This window comes from Syngnathus floridae, chromosome 11, assembly GCF_059516105.1.
Source record: "Syngnathus floridae isolate MCC-2025c chromosome 11, RoL_Sflo_1.0, whole genome shotgun sequence".
NCBI lineage: Eukaryota > Metazoa > Chordata > Actinopteri > Syngnathiformes > Syngnathidae > Syngnathus > Syngnathus floridae.
Genome location: NC_142423.1, coordinates 2,571,555 through 2,580,736, shown reverse-complemented (window position 1 = coordinate 2,580,736; position 9,182 = coordinate 2,571,555). Strand labels below are relative to the sequence as shown.

The following is a 9,182-nucleotide window of genomic DNA, read 5'->3' as shown; positions in this document are numbered from 1 at the left end:
CCCAGTCGGCTTCAACGGCGCATGACGCACGGCCGCCCCCCGATCCAGTCCCGACGGCGCGGATGCTGCGGCCGCCACCAGTTCCGGCGGCGTGGATCCAGCGGCTGTCACCCAGTCGGCCTTCGGCGGTGTGTGACGTGCGGCCACCTCCCCATTTCCTCCCGGCCCATGTTGGACAGTCTTGGATTTTTTCTTTTTTGGGACGTCGGGAGCCGTCCCTTGTGGGGGGGGGTACTGTCACGCCCGTGCCACAGCGCGCTCGGCCTGCACTTCACTCGGCCACACCCCTTTCGTTATCGTAATGTCTGTCACCTGCTTCCTCTTGTTACCCTGTGTATTTAAGCCCTGCCCGTGTGTTTCTCCCTGTCGGTGTCTACTGTTGAGTCCATTCCTGTTCGTGCCCAGTGTTCCTGTTCGTGTCATCTGGTTTTCCCTCGGTCTGTCTGAAGGCTCACGGTCAGAATTTTAACCTTGTCCAAGGGGACTTCATGTCGGTCAGTCTGTCTGTTTTGCTGGCCGTGAGTCTTCCTCCCGTCTGTGTCGTCAGTTCCCCACCTGCCTCCCTTCCAACTCCTTTTCCCTGCAATAAATCCTGGTTCAAGCTGCATTTGGTCGCCCTGGCTCAACTCCTTCCTGACATTACCTATATTATTTATACATTATTTTCTTCATTTACACTACGTATTAATATAGTATTTACATGTTTGAAACTATTATTTAATGTTCTAATGATAATATATGCACTTATATGGTTTAATATACACTTACTGATACACAAACAATGTTTGTATGTTAAAAAAAGGGTGACATGACCACGGATTTTCCATATTGCGGGTGGTCTTGGAACCAGTTTTTTGCGATAAACGAAGAATTACTGTATAACTACTGCAATTTCACATTAGATTCCTGGTTTAAAATTTACTTTTATTATTATTGTTTTTAATAAACTTTTATTTTAAAAATTGTCTGGTAGTTGAGTGTCTTATTCCTTGTTTTTATTTTTGCGCATAAAGACATTTAAATCAGACATTTGTATGACAATATGTAAATGTGTTTTACATTGTGTTGTGTTGGTGTTCCCCAACATAACAAATGTGGGCATATTGTGTAACGTGGTCACCTAATGGCCCAATTTCTTTGTTCCATCCATCCATCCATCCATCCATCCATCCATCCATCCATCCATCCATCCATCCATCCATTTTCTATACCGCTTATCCCCACGGGGGTCACGGGCGTGCTGGTGCCTGTCCCACCAGTCATCAGTATCTTTTCATTCATTTCCGTATTTTATTATTCTTTATATTTGTGTGGATTGTACAATAAACCTATACAAACAGCAAGTAATCAAATACACGTTCTTGACAGGCGATTGTACAAAACGAATGCATAATCTTTTTTAAGGTAATTTGAGCTCACGCAAACGTGTGTCGGCTGGGATAGCGGCAAAACTGTCGGTCGCTCACTCGTGAATCTTCGCGGACGACCAATCAGCAGTGAGCGTTAGATGGAGGCGGGACTTTCCCTAAAATATTTGTATCGTTATTTCCGTTCGCGTCGGATTCAGTGACGTAACTTCTTGTTCAAGAACGAGTCAGGGGTAGTGATGTACATTCCAGTTCTTTTAGGTGTGTGGTATATGGTTTTTGCTGCTTCGCTGGTCTCCAAAAAACACTCGGTGATCGGTGGCTGTTTCCCGACGAATGAGCACTTCAGAGACCCACGGCTGATTGGGAAAAGATTTTATTCGACCGATGTTAGAGTGAAGTCTTTCCAAAAAGTTGAGTGGCCCCAGGCATGGATGTAAAAAAGCCCCCCAACCCCTGTCAGGCCCGTATCTTTTATACCTGGCAAGGAGCTGATGTCATGGCTTTGTGCACCAGCTGCGGTTTTCAATCTACTAGTTTACTTCAGTCCTAAAAAGGAGATCTTGACGCTGTTGGTGATGGACGACAACAGCCACTTTACCTTATTATAGGATTGCACACATTGCTGAAACTGAATTCTCCCTGACCAGCAAATATAGAATAGAATCGTGTCACTGACGCCAGGTGGACATTCTAAGGCCACCTACAGGAATAGAGAGGGAATTCCAAATTACACTTCATTCCCCCCTTCCGGGACAAAGTAATAGTCCCGGAAACGGTCTAACAAAAGATGACATCGGTAAAGGTCCAAACATCTTCCCCCAACCAAATTTTATATATGCTCACGTCTACAATTTGGCCCAAAAATCCTCAGCCTAAATCACGCTCAAGGCATGCTACGTAAGGTTATTTTAACTAGGAAAGCTCAAACTATTTAGTTAGACAATTGCTCCCTGACAACAATCTGAGGCATCTCAGGAACCACAAGTAAAGAAAATTGAAGTCCACATTATACAAATGACGATACCACCCCCCTTAGGTAATACCCCTACAACGGTGACAAATTGCGAAGTAATAAATTTGGTGTGGCCCGTTAGAAGCCCCAAAAAGCCGCCGGCCCTTCCTCAAGAAAAAACCTCGCCAGTCCAATGACAAGGAAAAAGAGGAAGGCCCCTTCTACTAACCCCAGTGGTTCCCCTCACCTGGTGTCACCGAGGTGTAAGGAGCCCTGGCACATTACAATCCACAAAACAGTATGAGCTCACCAAACAGTATGGAAATGGAATGACATGTCCACCTATCACCAAACAGTGAAATTGTACCGTCACATGATCCGCATGCCAGCAGGTAACAAAATGAGGTAAAAATATTGGAATAAACAATGAGGTATATAGTAATGAGGTATCAAAACATGCTATCAAAACAAGCCCCCGAAATGTCGCCCCCCTTCTTGATGTGTAAGTGCGTGCCGAGGCAGAGTCCATTCCCCAAATCTTCAGCGATAGAACGTGCTGGGTATCACTGCCCAGGGCCTGCTGTCCATACAAAGTCCTTATGTCCAGGTCACTGTCCATAGAGTCCCTTGCACGGCCCCGGTCAGCATTCAGAGGTTCTGGAACGAATAAGAACTCCTGCCAGTATCGAGTGATGACAATGGCACTCAACGCAAAACACATGCAACTTTGACACAATAATAATGGTAAACTGGTCGCGGGCTGGGCAACAACATACGGTGGACCACATTCCAGTGGAATCATGCAACACATCACACAAAAAGGAAAATGAAAACCCAAGGAAGTGGTGCTACGCCGATGTTCCCACTCCTTCATCCCCTAACTTTGGGTTTTCATTTTTGTGTATAGCTCTATTTTTTGTATTTTTCTGATATTAATTCTCCTCTCCCATGCACTCCCCTTATCATTTTGTTATGTTCATTCACTATCATTTCATCAGAGTAAGTCAGATCAGTCTTACAGTCGATCGGGAGCAGTGGCATCTGGGTCTGGTCCCTTGGCATTACCACGCCTATCCACCGTAATATCATGGCCTTTGCGCAAGTCATTATCACAGTGCAAAAACAAAGCATCACACATAGTGATATCCCGAGCGCCCCCAACACCTGCGCCACTATCGTCCCTACAGGTCCCAGTCTATCCTGTATCCAGCTGGTTGCTGACCAACCAGCGCCCTCGGACGGTCCAAAAGAATCTCGAAACAAAATGAGCGCGTCGATGATACTGGTAATGTTGTCAGTGTTATCTGGGATCAAAGTGTAGCAAGCGTCATCTGTCAAGTTTAGGGCTATGCACAACCCCCCTTGCCTCGCCAAGATATAATCCAAAGCCATGTCATGTTTAAGCAGGGTCAACCGATGGCTCTTTTGGGTAAGTGACAACTGTCGGAAGCCCTTGATCGTCTCATTCGCAAATCCCTGGAGGGTATACGTAATATTATCAATGTGATCTGCCAAAAATGTCACCCCATACCAGGGAAAGATCCCAAGGCCCCATTTTTCTCCCAAGCTAATTCTCCAATGGTACGCATCCGTAGTGTGAAACGCCGCCATCTCCCTCTTGGCCCTGCTTGGGACCGCCTGATAAGTCTCCCCCTCTGGCTTGTGGCCCCTCTTTATTGTCATCACCTCAAACGGGAGCTTCAGGGTAGCAGAATAGCAGCAACCCAACCATCCATAAGGCAAAAACAAATAAGCTTTAGTCCCACATACCCACCAGATGTCTCTAAGGTTACCTATGGTTGTGTTTCCAGGCACCGTGCGATTCTCCACCATCACCGTAATCGCATTATAGGAGTCGGGTAGAGGAAAGGTCACTGGATGGATGGCTCCCCTTTCCCCCCATGCTTCACCTGGGAATTGCATAGAGTAATAGTCGCAATCTGCCTCCCCCATAGGCACCCCCGGACCACCGTGAGTCACATTAGAGCAAAAACAGGCGGGCACCTTTATAGATGGCACATCTATGGATTCTGGCACCGCAACTTGAATGTCCTCATGCACGGCGAGCATATCCAAATAGGGAAGTTCACCTATCCACGCGCGCACCCCTGTGGGCTTAAAAATCTTCCTGACCTGAGCGTCAGTTTCAGGTGCTTTCCACGACTGCTCGTACACCAACCAAAGCAGTAGCCTAAGCTGGCAATCGTCGGATACCGGCACCGGAACAGTCTGAAAAACAGCTTTCAGCGTACTTGGTGATTTTACCCTTACCAAGCACGGCCCACTCACTGCCTTGGACGACTTGATCGAATGCACCATCAGTTGATACCACGTTTCTTCCTGCCCATTCGTCAACCCCCGGTAATGCCAAAGCATCGAAACCCATAAGCCTTCCAAGCAGCTTCCCGTCTTGCCATAGCATGCAAATTGGTTCGCACCTCCGCCGGGGACCAGTCCGAGTCCGCAAACGCTTCGTGGACAGGTCCTGGAACGTCAGGCGTCGGCTTTACAGCCTCCGCCGTTGTCATGAGCGTCCCCGACGCGGCCGACTGCGTTTCAATGTTGTCGCCAATCGTTGTCATGGATACAATGTTAATTTTGATTGTGACTGCCTTCTCCGTCTTAACATACTCCGTGACTGGGCTGTCTGGTTGTTCGTCATCAATTTCTTTTTTCTCCGTCAATGTCACTAAAGTAACACTGTCTACCGTCGTTTGGTCGCCCATGTGTTCTGCTTTTCCCACTCCCATTTTGAAACAGGTACACGTATAGTTTCCGAAATCAGTCATGCCAATTTTTGTCAGAAATAGAGCGCAATCTCCTAACACCTCAAATCGCCTATATGTATTTAGTAACAGTACATTGTCCACAGGTGTTCGCTGGGCCAGGGCAAGGATGTTACCGGTGTTGTCTTTCCATTTGGCGGTGTGTCTGCACAGGGACCCTCCTGCCCTTGCGCAATTACATGGCAGTATGACAGCTCTTCCCAACACTCCCTCAACATTGCTCAATGTAACGCTCCGGCCGGACTCTGTGGCGGACTGGGCGTCCGTCACTGGGTCCTGTTGGGTGACCGTGTCCATTGGGGACACCATCTCCGGTGGTAGTTGGCTCGGTGTCGCTGTGTTGGGGAGAGTCACCTGCATCTGGGGAGGGCGCGTCGTCAAGATTGACATTGTCGAACTGTTGGCTTCCTCGATCGTCGGCTGTGTCGCCCCCGATGTCCTCAGGAACAGATACAGCAGACACGTTATCCACCTCAGCTCGACCTTGCCCGTCCTCATCCCGATCTGGGCCCTTGGGCGACTCTTGTTCTGGCAGTTGTTCGGAGTTCTCGCAGCCGCGACTCCCTCTTTGGGGTTCTTCACCTTTGGGCACCTTGACGCAGTGTGTCAGATGGTACCAAGTTGGCGACCCTTTTACTTGCACCGCTGTTCCGGTACAGCGGACAACTTCAAATGGCCCCTGCCGTCTTTCGTTGTACCACTTGCGGCGGAACACTTTCACATACACCTTGTCTCCTGGCTGAACTGTGTCTTTAGTATTTGCTTCGAGTTTCTCTTGTGCTTCTTCTTGTTTCTGCCTGTCAACAACATAGGTGGAAATATCCCTATGTATCGTGGTTAAATGTTTGACATAGGCTTTCATTTCATCCTCCAAAATTGACAGGCTTGGGCCTTTCCCACTGGTACGCAAACACGGCGAAGGCATGCGTCTACCGGTTACCAATTCATGTGGGGTCAAATGCAAATCGCGGAGTTCACTCGACCGGCAAACCATCAGTGCCAGTGGTAAGGCAGCTATCCAATTCAAGCCTGTATGTTGACAAATTTTGGAAATTCGATTTTTTTTATGACGCCGTTCATTTTTTCACAAATGTCTTGGCTTTGTGGATGATACACTGCTCCGAGCCGCTGTTTAATTCCCAATTTTTGCATTATGATTTTGACCGTTTTATCCACAAACTCTCTCCCGTTATCTGAAGAAATCCTATCCGGCAGACCCCATCTGCTGATAACTTCGCGGCACAGAAACTTGGCATCTTTCCGTTTAGTTGGACAGGCCTCCGGCCATCTTGAAAACCGGTCTACGACCACCAACATGTATCTTTTCCCTTCGACAGGTTGTATCATGTCGACAAAATCCACCACTAGTTCTCTCATGGGGCCATTAGGAGTCGGGATATAACCCGTGGGGGTGGCTACCCCTCTTCTCACATTGTTTTTCAAACAGATTGCACATTTTCCAATTACCTGGTCGATTTGTTCGAGCAAATATGGCGCCCAAAACCCGTATTCTGCGGTTATTTTTCTCTTTACCTCCCCCCTTGACACATGGGCCAACCCATGTGCCTCCTGGATTAACAGTCCCAGCAAATCTGGCGGCGCCACTACCAGACCCTCGTGATTTCTCCACAGTCCAGTAGGGTCTTGACTCGCCCCCCTTTGCTCCCAAAGGTGTTTATCCATCGGGTTAACGGCTGCCTGCATTAAGATTACATCTCTGAGTGTGACCCTGTCTTCGAGGTCGACCTCATGCGTAACCAACAAAACTTTCCCTTTCTGGCTGCCTTTCGTGACAGCCCTGGCTGCTTCGTCCGCCACTCTATTTCCCTGCGTGACTCTGGACGCATCGGACTTGTGGGCAGCACATTTTGCAATGGCTATTTCTCTAGGTTTCATCATGGCCACCAGCAGCTTCAATATCTAAGCATGATGCTGGATGGGGGAACCGTCAGTCTTCTTGAACCCCCGATTCCTCCACACAGCACCAAACAGGTGGCACACGCTATGCGCATATGCCGAATCTGTATAGATTGTCACTCTTTTCCCTTCTGCGAGCAGACATGCTTCTGTTAACCCCACCAGTTCAGCAAGTTGGGCCGAGGCCGGTTGTGGCACCACTTCGGCTTTGATCGTTACAAACTCAGGTTCCTGCGCTTGCATGACCGCATAGCCAGTGCATAAATTTTCTCCGACTCGATAACAAGAGCCGTCTGTCCAAAGTTCGAGATCCGCCTCTCTCAGGGGGATGGCTTGCAAATCAGACCGCAGTCTAGAGTATTTTTCTGACTCATACAAACAATCGTGGGGGTCCCCATCCTCTGAAGTTGGCAAAAACTCAGCTGGGTTTACAGTAGTACACCTTGCTAGAGTGACATCCTCTTGCTCCAAAAGCCTGTAATAGTCCCGGAGCCGGGGCTCTGTCAAGGTGTACTTGCCATGGTTCAACAGAGTCCGAAGACTATGGTGAGTAAGAATTGTCACAGGATAGCCCATGGTGATAGAAGAGGCTTTGTCATACATCAAATAGACTCCGACCACAGCTCTATAGCATGGCGGCAGGCCCATCTCCACCTCGGAGTAGGATGTCGAATAATAGGCCACAGGTTGGGGTCCAGACCCCGTGCCTGTAGGCTGACAAAGAATTGCACATGCAAACCTACCCCCCGCCGAGGTTGACGCGAATAACACAAACTTTTTGGAGTAATCTGGTAAAGCCAATGCCGGAGCCTCTTGCAATCTTGCTTTGATTGTTTCAAACGCCACATGGCCATCCTGTGTCCAATCCAGCGTGGCGTGGAGATCATTATTGCCTGTGTCTTTGATCATGGCTCTTAACAGCCCTACCAATTTGGCGTATTCTTCGACCCAAGAGGCCGAATATCCCGCAATTCCCAGAAAGGTTAACATTTGCCGGACAGTTCTGGGTTTTGGAGCCGTTCGTATCGCCTCCAAATGGCCATCTGAGATACGTCTCTGTCCATACGATATTTTCTGGCCCAAATAGTCAACCTGTTTTTGACAGTATTGTAATTTCTTTTGAGACACTTTATGACCATTTTCTGCCAAAATTTGCAACAGTTTGATCGAGTCTTTGTGGCACGTCTCGACATCCGATGCACAGACAATAATGTCGTCCACATATTGAATAACAGTGCTCTGCACCTGTCTTTCGAGCCCTTCGAGATCATCCTTTAACTCTTTGTTAAACACATGAGGGCTATGTTTGTAACCCATAGGAAGTCTCTGATTTGATAAAACTGTCCTTTGAACGTGAACCCGAACAGTCCTTGTGATTAGCTACTGAGTGGGACACTGAAAAAGGCGCTACAAAGGTCCACCACTGAGAAGCATTCCGCGTCCGGCGGAATCTGTGCCAGCAGGGTGTGCGGATCTGGCACATCGGCTACATTGTCAATCACCACTTCGTTCACGGCTCGAAGGTCATGTACTAGCCGGTGGGTGTTGTCAGGCTTTTTCAAGGGCAGTATTGGCGTATTACTAAGAGGGGTCTACGTTAGCCTCAACACATTTGCCACGAGCAATCCTTCGATCTGTGTTTCAATCCCCCGCACTGCTTCCTCCTTCAGGGGGTACTGTGTTTTCCATGGGGGTCTGCAGCCTGGCCGAAGATCCACTGTTACCGGTTGTGCTGATTTTACAAGTCCAATATCCGTACTATGGCGAGACCACAGGTAGTCGGGTACCTGTCGTAGCATGTCTTCTTTAAGTAGATCTGTCGTCATACTGAGGATGGAGTCGTGCGACAGCTGCACCGTTTGGAGCTGTCCATGTCCATGCGCTGAAACCATGATTTTCATGAAACGTTTATCAACACTCACCCAAAGAGCATTGTTTCCTGCCAGCGGGGAAAACTTGAGTGTTTCCGCCGCCGCCATCATTTCTCCTACATGTTGCTGCTCCCAGTCTTCTGCTATCAACAAAGTCACATGTGGGATGCTATTCTTGACTTTAAATTCCTTGTCAATGAATCCGTTTCTCTGGATTTTCATGGCCACTCCCTGTGGTCCCAGGATAGTGCAAGTGCCATTCAATTGCACTTCTTGAGGTTGTTGA

The 9,182-nt window shown here is 48.3% G+C and overlaps 1 pseudogene; it reads right to left on the bottom strand.

Annotated features, from left to right (window-relative positions):
• Positions 1 to 1,780: 1,780 nt before the first annotated feature.
• On the bottom strand, positions 1,781 to 4,904 carry LOC148390292 (uncharacterized; annotated as a pseudogene).
• Positions 4,905 to 9,182: the final 4,278 nt, after the last annotated feature.